Source organism: Schistocerca piceifrons, chromosome 4 (genome assembly GCF_021461385.2).
Source record: "Schistocerca piceifrons isolate TAMUIC-IGC-003096 chromosome 4, iqSchPice1.1, whole genome shotgun sequence".
NCBI lineage: Eukaryota > Metazoa > Arthropoda > Insecta > Orthoptera > Acrididae > Schistocerca > Schistocerca piceifrons.
The window spans coordinates 608185821-608203199 of NC_060141.1; the positions used below are offsets into that span (position 1 = coordinate 608185821).

Below are 17379 nucleotides of genomic sequence, written 5' to 3' on the forward strand. Positions count from 1 at the left end.
ATAGGAGAGTTGGAGTTCACTGTTTACCAGGGATGACCTTCAAAAATGGTTCAAATGGCTCTGAGCACTATGGGACTTAACTTCTGAGGTCATCAGTCCCCTAGAACTTAGAACTACTTAAACCTAACTAACCTAAGGACATCACACACATCCATGCCGGAGGCCGGATTCGAACATGCGACCGTAGCGGTCGCGCGGTTCCAGACTGTAGCGCCTAGAACCACTCGGCCACTCCGATGACCTCCAATTATAGCGTAGACTGCATAGATTTTATAAAGCATCAAGATATGTGTCTACAGGCAATTTTGCGCCACTCCCCCTCCCACCCCTTAGCTAAAGAACATGGTATTATCAGGCTGGAGACAATACAGAATGGATCGGGTAATTGGTCCCTGCGCAACACTGTTTCCGTGTGTAAATGATGACGTGTATCATCCTTTTAACTACTTTATTATAGCTTATAATTACCTCACTTGGTCAGTTATTGGTAATTTCTTATCGCTATTGCAGCTGTAGTCACCTACTCTGATGCGCAACAGAAACTGGTAAAGTCACGCGCATTCAAATACAGATATACAGGGTGTTTCAAAAATGACCGGTATATTTGAAACGGCAATAAAAACTAAACGAGCAGCGATAGAAATACACCGTTTGTTGCAATATGCTTGCGACAACAGTACATTTTCAGGCGGACAAACTTTCGAAATTACAGTAGTTACAATTTTCAACAACAGATGGCGCTGCAAGTGATGTGAAAGATATAGAAGACAACGCAGTCTGTGGGTGGGCCATTCTGTACGTCGTCTTTCTGCTGTAAGCGTGTGCTGTTCACAACGTGCAAGTGTGCTGTAGACAACACGGTTTATTCCTTAGAACAGAGGATTTTTCTGGTGTTGGAATTCCACCGCCTAGAACACAGTCTTGTTGCAACAAGACGAAGTTTTCAACGGAGGTTTAATGTAACCAAAGGACCGAAAAGCGATACAATAAATGATCTGTTTGAAAAATTTCAACGGACTGGGAACGTGATGGATGAACGTGCTGGAAAGGTAGGGCGACTGCGTACGGCAACCACAGAGGGCAACGTGCAGCTAGTGCAGCAGGTGATCCAACAGCGGCCTCGGGTTTCCGTTCGCCGTGTTGCAGCTGCGGTCCAAATGACGCCAACGTCCACGTATCGTCTCATGCGCCAGAGTTTACACCTCTATCCACACAAAATTCAAACGCGGCAACCCCTCAGCGCCGCTACCATTGCTGCACGAGAGACATTCGCTAACGATATAGTGCACAGGATTGATGACGGCGATATGCATGTGGGCAGAATTTGGTTTACTGACGAAGCTTATTTTTACCTGGACGGCTTCGTCAATAAACAGAACTGGTGCATATGGGGAACCGAATAGCCCCATGTTGCAGTCCCATCGTCGCTGCATCCTCAAAAAGTACTGGTCTGGGCCGCCATTTCTTCCAAAGGAATCATTGGCCCATTTTTCAGATCCGAAACGATTACTTCATCACGCTATCTGGACAGTTTTCGTGAATTTGTGGCGGTACAAACTGCCTTAGACGACACTGCGAACTCCTCTTGGTTTATGCAAGATGGTGCCTGGCCACATCGCACGGCCGACGTCTTTAATTTCCTGAATGAATATTTCGATGATCGTGTGATTGCTTTGGGCTATCCGAAACATACAGGAGGCGGCGTGGATTGGCCTCCCTATTCGCCAGACATGAACCCCTGTGACTTCTTTCTGTGGGGACACTTGAAAGACCAGGTATACCGCCAGAATCCAGAAACAATTGAACAGCTGAAGCAGTACATCTCATCTGCATGTGAAGCCATTCCGCCAGACACGTTGTCAAAGGTTTCGGGTAATTTCATTCAGAGACTACGCCATATTATTGCTACGCATGGTGGATATGTGGAAAATATCGTACTATAGAGTTTCCCAGACCGCAGCGCCATCTGTTGTTGAAAATTGTAACTACTGTAATTTCGAAAGTTTGTCTGCCTGAAAATGTACTGTTGTCCCAAGCATATTGCAACAAACGGTGTATTTCTATCGCTGCTCGTTTAGTTTGTATTGCCGTTTCAAATATACCGGTCATTTTTGAAACACCCTGTATGTACACAGGCAGAATACGGCGCTGCGACCAACAACGCTTATATAAGACAACAAGTGTTTGGCGCAGTTGTTAGAACTGTTACTGCTGCTTCAATGCAGGTTATCAAGATTTAAGTGAGTCTGAACGTGTTGTTATAGTCGGCATACGAGTGATGGGACATAGCACCGCCGAGGAAGAGATGAAGATTTTCCCATAGGACCATTTCACGAGTGCACCATGAATATCCGTATTCCGGTAAAATATCAGATCGCCGACATCGCTGCGACCGGAAAAAGGTCCTTCAAGAACAGGATCAACGGCGACTGAAGAGACTCGTTCAACGTGACAAAAGTGTAACCTGAAACGTGGGACTTAGGGAAAGCAGAAAAGGCGTGAACCGGGCCTAATCAGTTACCGTTGGTTGCACAGAAAACACATTCACTTTATTTTTAAAAAACAAAACTCTCAACAATCACTTTTAAAAATTTTACTACGCTGGCGGCTGAAAGCCTTATTAGAAGAATTGCGAGTTATTGCCGGCTGAAGGCCACAAGCAATGTTAGACACAATCAACGGCTGAAGGCCTGATTAAGAAGGCTCAAAAATTACTCGTTGGCTGAAGGCCAGAAGCAATTTCAAAAATACACAACGGCTGAAGGCCTGAATTACCAATAATGTGGACAATTACACGTTAAATATACCATAAACCCTTATAACAATCTTAATAACTTTAACAAGTTATAGTGACGGCTTAAGGCCTTAGCAAGACAGAACTTAAATTATTTGTCAGCTGAAAGCCACAAGCACTGCTACATACAATTAACGGCTGAAGGCCAGCAGCAACTTCAGAATACACAACGGCTGAAGGCCTGAATTACAAGTGAGGAAGGCAGTTACACATTAACAAATACTAAGATATTTTCTTCTTAACAATCAAAACGGTAACAAGGAATAGTAACTGCTGAAGGCCTTAATAAGAAAAAATTGCAAATATTGATCGACTGAAGGCCACAATGTTACACACAATCAACGGCTGAATTTTCAGAATGTTCAACGGCTGAGGGCCTTAATTACAAGTAAGGAAGGCAGTTGCATGTTAAAATACTAAAACGTTTGTTAAAAAATCTTAACGAATTCTAACAGGCTGTACGGACGCCTGCAGGCCTTATTAAGAGAAAATTGAAAATAAATTGCCGTCTGAAGGCCACAAGCAGTGTTACAAACAATTAACAGCTGAAGGCCTGAATTGCAAGTGGGGAAGGCAATAACATGTTAAAACATTAGGGTAAATTTTAAACAATAATGACAAATTGGCCAAATAAGACGGAGTGATCCACAGACAGTGCTCCCTGGATCGACCTGTGGAAGGTGACTACAGCTGTGTAAGAGGTGAGACAGACAGCCAAGAGTTGTGCTCACGTAACACGATCGCAACTCACACTAGGTGTAGCTTAAGCGCCGACCTACCGACTAACAAACCCGCCTAACGTCCGATCACCGGTACAACGATGGAACATTTTTAGGCAAGGGTGAAGAGACGCACAGCACCATGTCTTCAGAAACACACCCAAGGCCGAAGGAAACACAAGAATAAAGGTAGACTTCCCAAAAACATATGCACAGTACAATTCAAGAGACTGTCGAACTACACGCCCTGTCGGACAGCATCAACACGACGAGGAAAGGTACACTGCCGGAAATGTACACTAACCTCCAGGGCAGTTCGCTGGGGCGTTATCGGCCACAAGGCAGAAAACACAACTGGTTGCTCTTCACTAATAAGAAAAATACTAAATCCAAACTAACATCCAGGAGTAGAAGGCGGCTAATGGCTTCCGCCAACCTGACAGACCCAGTTTGTTGCGGTTGGTCTTACCAACCCTGTGAGGAACAAAACGCAAACAACAGCGACATCTCAAACAGTGGAGGTTTCACTACTCGACACGGTTCACTCAACTTCAAACGTCCTGGGTTCGGTTGTCGGATACAGCCCCTCGCTCTCGCAGTAGCTGCACACCGCCACCAGTCCCGGCCTGACCCCTCGCTGCGGACCTCTTCGCCGCTCCGTCCGTAATTGAACTGCCTGACAAATACGACGACCCGGAATACTAGCCGTGGCACCAAAGATAGTTGCACAGTACTGGCTATCAATAACCGCTGCTGCTGCCACTCGTGGACAAACAATACTGGCAGCTCAGTGACACAATTAACACAAGAATGAATCGAAACGAAAATACCGCTATTACAGGCCGTCAAGTTATAACGGCAAAACGTGAGCTGCATACGGCTCACAACCATTCTGCAGATATCTGCAGCTTTCAATGCTGGACCATTGGAAAGTGTCAGCGTGCAAACCATTCACGAAACTTCATTGGTATGGGCTTTTGAAGCCGAGGGCCCACTCGTGTTTCCTTGGTGACTGCACGACAGAAAGCTTTATTCCTCGCTTGGGCCCATGAACACTGACATTGGACTGTTGATGACTCGAAACATGTTGCCTGGTGGACTGCACGAATTGTCCAGAGAACAAGTAAGAATAAAACCGTGTTCATCATGTTAAAAGTATATACTTTCAAAGAAGCGGAAATGATGTCATTGTAATTATACTTCAGTTTGGAAAATCGTAACGATCTTCGTCCAGCTTCCAGTTCACCAATTATGAATGATTTTCACAACCACGCTTTTGTACGTAACTAGTCATACACAAATTCGTATGATCATAATTTTCCGTTCTTCTTATAGGATTTTCAAAGTTTCACTGGATCGCCATATTGTACATCAAGTAAACAGTAGCCCCTTCACATCTGCGACTGCAATCCGAGAACGAGTAACGGACTCCCTGCAAAATTATGTGTCCCGTCGCATAGTGAAGAGATGGCGGCAGCAGGACTGGGGAGTTGCCGTACCACGCGTTGGATGACTTTTTGAAGACAGTCTGTACAAATGGTGGCTTTTGGAGTGGTGTCGTGACTGGGGAACGTGGACTCCTGACGGACTGCTTCAAACAGTTTTCCACAAAGAGTCACGGATCCAGTGCTCCGGGTGACCACCATCAGCGAATGTGTAGGCAACCTTGGGAAAGGTCCCATTCATCGAAAGACTTGGAGAGGCGCACCGTTGTTATTCCTAGCGTTATGGTGTGGGGGGCCATCGGTTTCGACTCCAGGTCACGCCTGGTAGTGGTTGAGGGAACTCTGACGGTACAACGAAAAGTCACGGACATCCTAAGCCAGTGGTACCGAACTTATCTCAGACAGTTTCCCCTGAGTGCAATCAGACGTTATCTAGTACCCCGGTCTTTGCCCCGCCCCCCTCCTCGTCCTCCATATTAATACCAACCTCAGCACCTAAGTAAAGTGTTGAACGGAATACTTCTATTTTTAAAATGATCAAAGGTAAATAATCGCTATTTTGTGCGTGTTTGGGGGAGGGGGGAGGGGAAGAGTCAATGGCGTATGAAATCGTGGTGCATCGTAAGTACTACCCACTAAGTAGGCTGTTTAGGTTTTTATGCTGGTAACGCCAAGTAGCGCACTGTATGAAAATCACAGACTGTGCTGTGTGCAGTCTGTGGCTGATTTGCATTGTTGGAATATTTGCTATTGTAGTGTAGGGCAGTTGGATGTGAACAGCGCGTAGCGTTGTGCAGTTGGATGTGAGCCTCCAGCAGTGGTGGATGTTGGGAGAGAGATGGCAGAGTTTTGAGAGCGGACGTTCTGGACGTGCGTCCGTCAGAAAAAGGAAATTTGTAAGACTGGATGTCATGAACTGATATATACACTCCTGGAAATGGAAAAAAGAACACATTGACACCGGTGTGTCAGACCCACCATACTTGCTCCGGACACTGCGAGAGGGCTGTACAAGCAATGATCACACGCACGGCACAGCGGACACATCAGGAACCGCGGTGTTGGCCGTCGAATGGCGCTAGCTGCGCAGCATTTGTGCACCGCCGCCGTCAGTGTCAGCCAGTTTGCCGTGGCATACGGAGCTCCATCGCAGTCTTTAACACTGGTAGCATGCCGCGACAGCGTGGACGTGAACCGTATGTGCAGTTGACGGACTTTGAGCGAGGGCGTATAGTGGGCATGCGGGAGGCCGGGTGGACGTACCGCCGAATTGCTCAACACGTGGGGCGTGAGGCCTCCACACTACATCGATGTTGTCGCCAGTGGTCGGCGGAAGGTGCACGTGCCCGTCGACCTGGGACCGGACCGCAGCGACGCACGGATGCACGCCAAGACCGTAGGGTCCTACGCAGTGCCGTAGGGGACCGCACCGCCACTTCCCAGCAAATTAGGGACACTGTTGCTCCTGGGGTTATCGGCGAGGACCATTCGCAACCGTCTCCATGAAGCTGGGCTACGGTCCCGCACACCGTTAGGCCGTCTTCCGCTCACGCCCCAACATCGTGCAGCCCGCCTCCAGTGGTGTCGCGACAGGCGTGAATGGAGGGACGAATGGAGACGTGTCGTCTTCAGCGATGAGAGTCGCTTCTGCCTTGGTGCCAATGATGGTCGTATGCGTGTTTGGCGCCATGCAGGTGAGCGCCACAATCAGGACTGCATACGACCGAGGCACACAGGGCCAACACCCGGCATCATGGTGTGGGGAGCGATCTCCTACACTGGCCGTACACCACTGGTGATCGTCGAGGGGACACTGAATACTGCACTGTACATCCAAACCGTCATCGAACCCATCGTTCTACCATTCCTAGACCGGCAAGGGAACTTGCTGTTCCAACAGGACAATGCACGTCCGCATGTATCCCGTGCCACCCAACGTGCACTAGAAGGTGTAAGTCAACTACCCTGGCCAGTAAGATCTCCGGATCTGTCCCCCATTGAGCATGTTTGGGACTGGATGAAGCGTCGTCTCACTCGGTCTGCACGTCCAGCACGAACGCTGGTCCAACTGAGGCGCCAGGTGGAAATGGCATGGCAAGTCGTTCCACAGGACTACATCCAGCATCTCTACGATCGTCTCCATGGGAGAATAGCAGCCTGCATTGCTGCGAAAGGTGGATATACACTGTACTAGTGCCGACATTGTGCATGCTCTGTTGCCTGTGTCTATGTGCCTGTGGTTCTGTCAGTGTGATCATGTGATGTATCTGCCCCAGGAATGTGTCAATAAAGTTTCCCCTTCCTGGGACAATGAATTCACGGTGTTCTTATTTCAATTTCCAGGAGTGTATGATGTGTTGATCAGAAATGCTACATTTTCATAATACTTGCGAATGATACAGGAAATGAAGTAAATAGAGATCTTTTTGAAGTCAAAAGTCGGTAATATCATACCAATTCGTGTTAAAATAGGCTCAATCGTCTTACAGACACTTAATGCTTTATTAAGATAAACTGCCGTCGCGATGGTTCTGTTGTAAGCTGAATTTAATTTGCATTAGTACAGTGAATATTTTAATTGCATTTTCCATGAATGTTTTGATCAGAATAAGTAAAGATAGAAATGTATGAGTACCTTCAGTTTGGCTCAGCTGTTTGAAAATAAAATAACGTAGAAATTTACCAGTACACTCATTAGATAATTTTCCAAAGGGGACGTTTCACCCCTTCAGATAAGAAAGACAACTATCCACAGCGAGGACAGACACTTGTTACAAAACATGCTTCCCCTGTGTTACTCCTCTCCATTCTCCTCTTGCTTGCCCTGTGCGTAAATCACTTGATTGCTACACTCCATACTTCTGAACAGCCAAAAGTTGTAAGTCTTCAGGCTGTCAACACTTTGTGTCTGACCACAGTCGCTAATAATTACATTAACAATAATACTAATAATATTAATACTGCCCCTAAAACCGTGGCAGCCCTTATGCAGTTACTGCTAAAAGTGTTCAAATATGTGTGACGTGCTATGGGACTTTAAAACCTAAGGTCATCAGTCCATAATCTTACACACTACTTAACCTAAATTATCCTAAGGACAAAGACACACACCCATGCCAGAGGGAGGACTCAAACCTCCGCAGGGACCAACCGCACAGTCCATGACCGCAGCGCCCGAGACCGATCGGCTAATCCCGTGCGGCTGCAGTTACTGCTCTCTCGTACTGTCAGTTCATTCACTTATCCGTCTCTAAGCAAGTAATGAACCAATTTCTGGACTACTGCAATTACTGTCTACAACTTGGAGAAGGCATTATCTTAAGATAGTTAACATCTCGTACGAATTTGTCTCAGTTTTGTCATCACCGATGTACAGGACTAAGCACAACATATGTATGTAATTGACAGACTATATGAGGATCCCTTAACCTTCACCTCATTAATGTTACTAATTGAGCGGAAGTAATTACTGTTAACTTACATAATCAGTATTACTCTTACAAAATTGTAACAATAATAATGATCTTTTGAAAATAATTTAGTTTTGTGACTGAAGCAGAATCGAATCGCCTAGTTTTTACCCCTCAGAAAATTTCATTTTAACCTCAGGGGGTAACAACGCCCTCGTTGGGAGCAACTGACCTACGCGCGCCTGTGTTACCTCTCAGGCGGTAGTAGTTTGGTGCCATTTTTCAGTTGGACAACGCTCATCCACACGCGGCATGCGTCGGTCGAAACGATCGACTGATGATGAGGTACTTCCATGGTCAGCAAGATGGCCTGTCTGTCAGCGACAGAATGTGTGCGGCCGCGGTGGCCGTGCAGTTCTAGGCGCTACAGTCTGGAGCCGAGCGACCGCTACGGTCGCAGGTTCGAATCCTGCCTCGGGCATGGATGTATGTGATGTCCTTAGGTTAGTTAGGTTTAAGTAGTTTTAAGTTCTAGGCGACTGATGACGTCAGAAGTTAAGTCGCACAGTGCTCAGAGCCATTTGACAGAATGTGTGTGCAACCCGCTCGGACGTCCACTCTGCCATTATCCAGGATACAAGCATCAGTCACAAGAGTTGCGTGACGCAGGAGAGGATACAAGAAGCACTTTGTGGCACCCTAACCCAACAAGTACATGTATCCATACCAAAGTCGGTGTCTTGTCATTTTGCCAACTTCATTGTAAATTTGATTCGGTATCGTAATGGTTGAAATAACTTCACATTTCCTCTTAACCCATGCACTTGTGAAAAAACATTAACTTCAACATAAGGTGTGATATGAAACTGCAAGGCACGAAAAAATTCATTTCATGTGCCATTTAGTGTCTTAAAAATCGAATGAAAAGTATTACGCGGAGAAGAAACGCACGGATCAGAAAGCAGCTTTTTTTCCAATTGTGTAAGGAACAAGAGAACTTCTACCGAATAACTAAACACACGAGTTGATAGAGCTTTGCTTCACCCACCGCATATTTTACAGCAGGAAAACCGGAAAATTCATGTGATGCCAATTTGGGTCTACCGTGAAGGCCACGCACACGGTAACGGGTACAGCCGCCAGTTTCGTGTAAAACCTGTGCGACCGGTGCTCACCTCCGGCGTCTGGTAGTTCACAGGACAGAGCCGCCAGTCTGCTCGCGTCGGTTTTGGAGAGAGATGCTCTGGGTTCGCTGCTGAATACGCTTTGTACGGTGAGTGTAACGCCTTGAGCAGTGTTTTGTTTTCAAACTCGACGTGCTACGACAGCAGTTATAAATGCAGTGATAACAAGTTCGTACAAGTTGCGATTAGGTGCTCTTTAGATTGAAAGCGACTGAATCGCACAGTTAGAGTCAACTGATTAGCTATGAGTAAGTATTCAACGTAGTCACTAATTATATATAAAGTTCTCCACGCGAGAGCGAATCCTGTGATCGCCTAGATACAAAATCACTCTGTTATTAGACGCTCAGTAGTGTAAAAGTTATTTAACGGCAAAAGTAAGTTGCAGTAGTAATAGGCACTCCTGTTACGGATGTCGTGGTGTTAGAGGAAATACTTGTAAAAATTGTTGCGACGTGTAAAGGATCACAAGATATAACGCCATCATAACTGAAACACACGAATATGTAGTTAGTTACAATTTCTAAAATTACTGCCTGCTGATGTTACGAATCAATGCGTTTTGCAGATAAATAATCTCTCATAAATTTGCACTTCTTTCGAACCCTTTTGCTGTGTAGGTATTTAAAATTTGGTAGTTATTAATAAAACATAGCTACACTATATGATCAAAAGTATCCGGACACCTGGCTGAAAATGACTTACAAGTTCGTGGCACCCTCCATCGGTAATGCTGGAACTCAATGTGGTGTTGGCCCACCGTAGCCTTGATGACAGCTTCCACTCTCGCAGGCATACGTTCAATCAGGTGCTGGAAGATTTCTTAGGGAGTGGCAGCCCATTCATCACGGAGCACTGCACTGAGAAGAGGTACCGATATCGGTCAGTGAGGCTTGGCACGAATTCGGCGTTACAAAACATCCCAAACGTGTTCTACAGGATTCAGGTCAGGACTCTGTGCAGGCCAGTCGATTACAGGGATTTAATTGTCGTGTAACCACTCCGCCACAGACCGTGCATTATGAACAGGTGATCGATGATGTTGAAAGATGCAATCGCCATTCCCGAATTGCTCTTCAGCAGTGGGAAGAAGGTTCTTAAAACATCCGTGTAGGCCTGTGCTGTGATAGTGAAACGAATAACAACAGGGAATGCAAGTCCATCCATGAGATGCAAGACCACACTATAACACCACCGCCTCCCAATTTTACTGTTGGCACTACACACACTGGCAGATGACGTTCACCGGGCATTCGCCATACCTACACCCTCCCATCGGATCGCCACATTGTGTGCCGTGATTCGTCACTCAACACAACATTTTTCCACTGTTCAGTCTCCAATGTTTACGCTCCTTACACCAAGCGAGGCGTCGTTTGGCATTAACCGGAGTGATGTGTGGCTTATGAGCAAGCCACTCGACCATGAAATCCAAGTTTCCTCACCTCCCGCCTAACTTTCATAGTACTTGGTGCGGAACCTGCTCCAGTTTAGAATTCCTGTGAGATGGTCTGGATAGAAGTCTGCCTATCACACATTACGACTCTCTTCAACTGTCGGCGGTCTCTGTCAGTCAACAGACGAAGTCGGCCTGTACGCTTTTGTGCTGTACGTGTCCATTCACGTTTCCACTTCACTATCACATCGGAAACAGTGGACCTAGGGATGTTTAGGAGTGTGGAAATGTCGCGTACAGACGTATGACACAAGTGACGCCCAGTCACCTGACCACGTTCGAAGTCCGTGAGTTCCGCGGAGCGCCCCATTCTGCTCTGTCAAATGACTAGTGATGTCACTGATATGGAGTACCTGGCAGTAGGTGGCAGCACAATGCACCTAGCTTGAAAAACGTATGTTTTTTGTGGCGCCCGGATACTTATGATCACACAGTGTAAGTACGCATCAGCTCGCTTTCATTCAGCTTGTATGACACAAGGCTCTATTAATTGAATCCAAAATTAGAGGACCTACCTTAGTAAAGCAAGCTAAAACCAGAGTTTGCCCGAACACGTCTCGGAAGACCCAACGGGACTGATCGACCGCCTTGCCTCAAGATGAACATCACTGGATGCTCATACGGCGGGGGGGGGGGTGAGGCCACAATTCCGCTCTGCCGGCTGTAGTAAGTTTCGTGACCGGAGCCTCTACTTCTGAGTCAAGTAGCTCCTCAATTTGCCTCACAAGGGTTAACTTCACCCCGCTTGCCAATAGCGCTCGACAGGCCGGGCGGTCACCCAACCAAGTTTTAGCCAAGCCCTACAGTGTTTAACTTTGGGGATCGCACGGAAACCGGTGTTACCACAGCTACAAGGTCGTTGGCTTCCATTGCAAATTATTATCTCTGTTTGCAGTACACACGTTTCCAACGGCAGTACACTGATATTATTCATTCTGTTTAAAGTACAGATTTTTCATGGGAACTCGCAAAGCAACAATAAATTATTTATATGAAAGCGAGAAAAATGACTGACGCTGGATACACGTTCCCTGAAAGGGAAACCCTAACGCTCCGTTGACTGACTCTCGACAACAAAGCATTCATGTGTTGCTGTGTGCCGCCAGCGGTGGCCGAGCGGTTGTAGGCGCTTCAGTCCGGAACCGGGTGACTGCTACGGTCGCAGGTTCGAATCCTGCCTCGGGCATGGGTGTGTGTGATGTCCTTAGGTTAGTTAGGTTTAAGTAGTTCTAAGTTATAGGGGACTGATGACCTCAGATGTTAAGTCCCATAGTGCTCAGAGCCATTTGAACCATTTTTTGTTGCTGTGTACTTGCTTAGACGACTTTTAAGATGGTATTTATCTGCTTATTAATTACAGGTTTTTATCAACAACGTCTCAGACACAGGCATCCCTTACACTCATGACCAAAGTCTCGATTCACAATAAAACAGGAGTAAACATTTTATGCCGGGCTTTAGTGGCCGTGCGGTTCTAGGCGCTACAGTCTGGAACCGAGCGACCGCTACGGTCGCTGGTTCGAATCCTGCCTCGGGCGTGGATGTGTGTGATGTCTTTAGGTTAGTTAGGTTTAATTAGTTCTAAGTTCTAGGTGACTGATGACCTCAGAAGTTAAGTCACATAAAAAAAATTATGGAAGCGTATGTCGCACTGCCTCGGGAGATGCATTCATTCCTCATACCTACAACATGCAAGTTTCCTCTTACTTTTACGTTACAAGACGGATTAAAAACCAAGAAGTCTGTCGTATATCCCGTTTCTTTTCTTTTGTTTAGGTCCAAGAACAGTTTCAGCTTCAGCGGAATAGCCCATTGTTTTACTAACCGCCATATTCTACAATTTCGCCAGATTGTCCAGACTGCTAGGCGTGCAATTCTGAGAATGAGCGTGTGATAAGTATACAAGTCTTATATAGTCACCGTGAAGATAGCTCACCAAGTACGACTGTAGATCCTAAACATTGTCCAAAATTATAACTCGTCCTCAAAGTTTCTTCTTCTTCAACTGGAAACCCGTTAATGCATGTTGGGGTAGAACATCGCATTTTACCCTGGTCCATCGCCATTCATAATAGTTCGTTTGTGGCGTTTACCTTAGCTTGTGGTGATATCTCTCCATCACCAATGACATAATGAAGGCTGTATAGTAAGTACTCTTAAATTCTATAGCGCACTTGTTGCGACATTGCAACAGAACATTTTTTGTGGACTAAGTGACAGCGTGGAATTGTATTGAAGGTGCCGTTTGGAGGCAGTCTTCCTGAATACTACCGTTCTTACTTACAATCAACAATTTTGTTTTTATTCTGTCGATGTGTTGTTTATCCGGCAATTTGGCTTTTCTAGCAGCCCTCGCGTGATTCTCGAACGCATTCGAACGGCTCTACAACCACGATAATGTCGTCAACATATCTGCAGCGATCCTTTTTTTCTGTTGTGCATCCTGGGCGGAAAGAATTAATCTGACAGATACCTCTCACATAGGTTGCGAAAATGACAGATTCATACCAATACCAGAAGCTCTCCAAATCCATATTTAACAATAGGATGCCGCTTTTACCAAACTTAGCCCTCTTACAATAAATCCAAGCCAGAAAGAACGTGTATCGAAGAACCAATATGCAGATATGAATGTGACGCGTTCATGAAACTGCCCTGTAGTGAAATGAAACGTCCTATGGCGTTATTGGCTGAAAGACCCCTTCTGATGTAGTTCCACAGCTTGGTGCAAGTCTTTCAATGCGAAGCCATTTTGGTAGCTTGCGCTTTGATGAGCACAACACAAGCAACCACTACACGAGGAAAGAAAATCTGCGACTCAGCCGAGAATCGAACACGTAATCCGACGATCTAGAAGTGGTGATGGTAACCACGTTTTTTTCACGAAATGGAGAAAACCAGTCGTCCAGGAGTTTGGTTACTAGGTGGGCAGAGGTGGAAAACGCGAGGCTTGGCCACCGTGTCCCCATCACCACCAACGAGCCGCGTTGATGAAGTTTGAAATAAGTCTGCCTCAGCAGATACGTGGTCGGAGTAACGATTTGCTACGCGAAGGGTCCCACGTTCGATTTCAGGCCGGATCGGAGATTTTCTCCACTCGGGGTCTGGGTGTTATGTTGTCCTTACATTCATATCGTCATAATCGACTGTTGAGATGGCTGAATGGGCATGGCCCGGAAAGCCAATTAAAAAAAGAAACTAGGAAATGAAATAGTAGGATACACCAAAAAACGGTAAGATATGCCGATATGGTGTAGCCGGATACGCCGAAAAACAGTAAGGTACGGCGATATGGTCTTATTTTATTTTTCAGAAAGCGCTGTGGAACTATATAACTGTCCTGAACTCTGTGTGCATGCCACTGGCGGGCGTCTTACACTGACAACCAGAAAAGAAAGACAGTTGCAATACGGAAAAAAATTGAGGCGCCATTCTTCTAGCGTGCCTCCCATTTGTGGAAGATGTTCTACTTCGCAAATTAGGGATCTTCCACCCCGAGCATCGGTCCATGGTGCAAAGATCCGCTGCTAGCCCCGCGCCCCCAACTATGGGGAGTGGGATTTGGAAAGCACCTCTCGCAGGTAGCTGACGAGGTATCCTCGGTATCCACGTGTGCGTTCGAGGATGTCTTGGATGTACTGAACGTATTGCCAGTAACGAAGATTCGTTTTCTCCTCATCCTGGAACATATTCATAAGCCCTTAAACCACGACAGTGCCAAGTGGAAAGTGAGTCTGCTGGATAAAGAAGCATCCATGGTTCAAAAACGATTGGTGGGGCGAGGAAGTAAGATGCAAGAATGTGTGTCAACAATTCCCATAGCTCGCTGTACGTTGCGCATGTGAATCGGTGTTCGTCAGTGTCCGGACTAAGACATCCCGGGCACAAACCGGAATTGGTTACTGCAATATCGAGGAGGTGGACCTTAGTTGCAAATTTGAGATTGACACCTGATGCGGTGGGAAGAAAGGGCATGTCGATCAACCGTCATGCTCTTGTCTATCGAACTTCCGTACGCTTAGCCTCTATGACATTTTGGGAACACGTCACAGTAGCAGATGGGAAGAACCCTACGCCCTCGGTGAGAGTGTGGTTGAGAGTGCAGCACATACACAGTTGTATTCTATTCTGAAGTAGGAGTACGAGGCAACAACGTGTGCAAATGTTAGTGGCGGTGAAGTAGAAGTTGGCATGAGGATCGTCAGGGGACAGTGTAAGAAGGACCTGTGGTATCGTCCCTAGTTTCACCATTGTGCTCATGTATAAGGTCATCGCTTTCGCCTGTGCTTTGATGAGGCCGAGACCAACCCCACGTGGAGGAAAATAGCGGGTGTCGTAGCGGACCTTGAGTACAGACCCCGCAGAGATATAATATCCAAAGTCTGCCTGTAATAGGTGCCCCAGTACCACCGAGATCGGGTGGAATTGTGTTACGTGAACCAAGTTTGACTACACATGAACATTGAGGGGTTCTCACGTTGGAGGGAGGCCAGGCTGCGTAGGAGGCGCTGGACTGATTGTAGTAATCTGTGGTTGTTCGTCGACACCGTTATTTGTAAAGGTGATGCCCAAGTATCAAAGTTCATCGACTTGAAGCAGAGGCCAATCCTGAAGATCATGTCCGATGTTCGTTACTGACGGCAACGTTCCGAAGACTACCTGCGACACACTAATGTAGCAGATCCACTTCAGCGCTACGCATATCTCAGAACTGGACAAGTAGTAGCAGGTCGTCGGCGTATGCTACACAGCGAAAGGTATGAGCAAGTAACGTCAGATGTTAAAAATGTGCTATCAGACATCCTATGAGCGGTTCCAAAGCAACTGAGCAAAAAACCGTAGAGAGGGGGCATCGTTGCCGTACGGATCACCGGATAGGCACCGGTACCGCCACCCTAATGTTAACTTGCACTTGGGAGACCGCATCAGTTAATGTCGTAGAACGTGGATGAAAGGCAGCGGGAAACCCAGTCAGGCCACTGCTGACAGGAGAAACTTATTTATTTTTTATTTCATCTTATGGCTAGCGCCCCCGTCGGGCAGACTGTTCGCCGGGTGCCTGTCTTTCCATTTGACGCCACTTCGGTGATCTGCAGTCGATGAGGATGATAGGATGATGATGAGAATAGCACAACACCCAGTCCCTGGGCGGAGAAAATTTCCCAACCGAGCCGGGAATCGAACCCGGCCCCAGAGGTTTGGCAATCCGTCACATTGACCATTCAGCTGCCGGGGGCGGAGAAACTTGTGTTGGGCTCTGTCGAAGGCACTGTCAGGGTTGATGGAAACGAGAGCAGCACGAAGGTGACAAGACGCGGATAGCGCTATCAAGTTCCAATATTCGCCAGTGGCCATTTGTAGATTGAGTTCACCTTGTCTGCTCATAGGAAAAGATCTGTGGCAGCATGGTCTGTATACGCACTGTCTGAAGTCTAGCGTAGGTCATATAGTCCACTTTTAACATTGTAAGCAGACGGTAAGGAGCAATCATCGATTCTTGGGATGACTTGTGGACCCGTATTAATAGACCTCATTTCCCGGTACATTCTGAGACGATGCCTAACGGTTACTGTTAGTGTAGTTGCTCTTCCAGATAACATCCCATAGGGGGAAACTAGTTTCCTCTTTACCTGGAGTTACTCGTACTCAAGTACTTGGGCTATACCTGCCCCTGTTTCAAGAGAATTGCTAAATGTATTCGCAGTATCTCTGTGCACGTCTGCTTTCATGGCCCGTAAATAATCCTCTGCATATAATAGCTCCAGTTAAATAGACCATGAATTGTATAGAATAGCGAGTTAATACAACACACACAACGTAAAACTTAAATGAATAATTTAATAACTAGGGGTCTATTCTAAATTCTGTGACTGATGCAGACTACAGAGAATTATGTCGAATAATGTTTAATCAAGAAAGGAATCTCAGATAAACTGGAAGTGGTGCTACGGTATTCAGATAACGCACAAAAACAAAATACCCCTCACAAATGCAATAAAGCTATGTTGAGAGCATTATGAGAATGTTTAACATTTTTAAATGTTAAGGATAATAAGTTGCCATCTCTTCATCTAAGAATAGATGATGAATGCTGCTAACCGCTAACTTTGTGTAATATCTTGTCTGTATAGACGTGTATCTGTTGCCTTTAAGATCCCTTCACCTTCACACATAAATCTATACAGTAAAGTAAGGGCCTCCCATTCGTTGGATGACTTGCTGTAAGAGATCTTCACATTTATTATTTCTGTTAAACACTGTATTCAGTCGGGAGAATCAATCGTGTGGACAATTCGTTCCTTTTACGAAAGATTGCGAATTCCAGATGTGTACGAAGCCTTTTTGGACGATTTAACACAGTGATTGCAGGC

The 17379-nt window shown here is 46.2% G+C and overlaps 1 protein-coding gene across 1 annotated transcript in view; it reads left to right on the top strand.

Annotated features, from left to right (window-relative positions):
* The first annotated feature begins 9588 nt into the window (after positions 1-9588).
* Positions 9589-17379, top strand: part of LOC124796051 — a 63501-nt gene continuing 55710 nt past the window's right edge. Inside the window, exon 1 of the mRNA XM_047260137.1 lies at positions 9589-9641. The gene's annotated coding sequence lies outside the window, so the exon portion shown is untranslated. The remainder of the gene's footprint in view (positions 9642-17379) is intronic.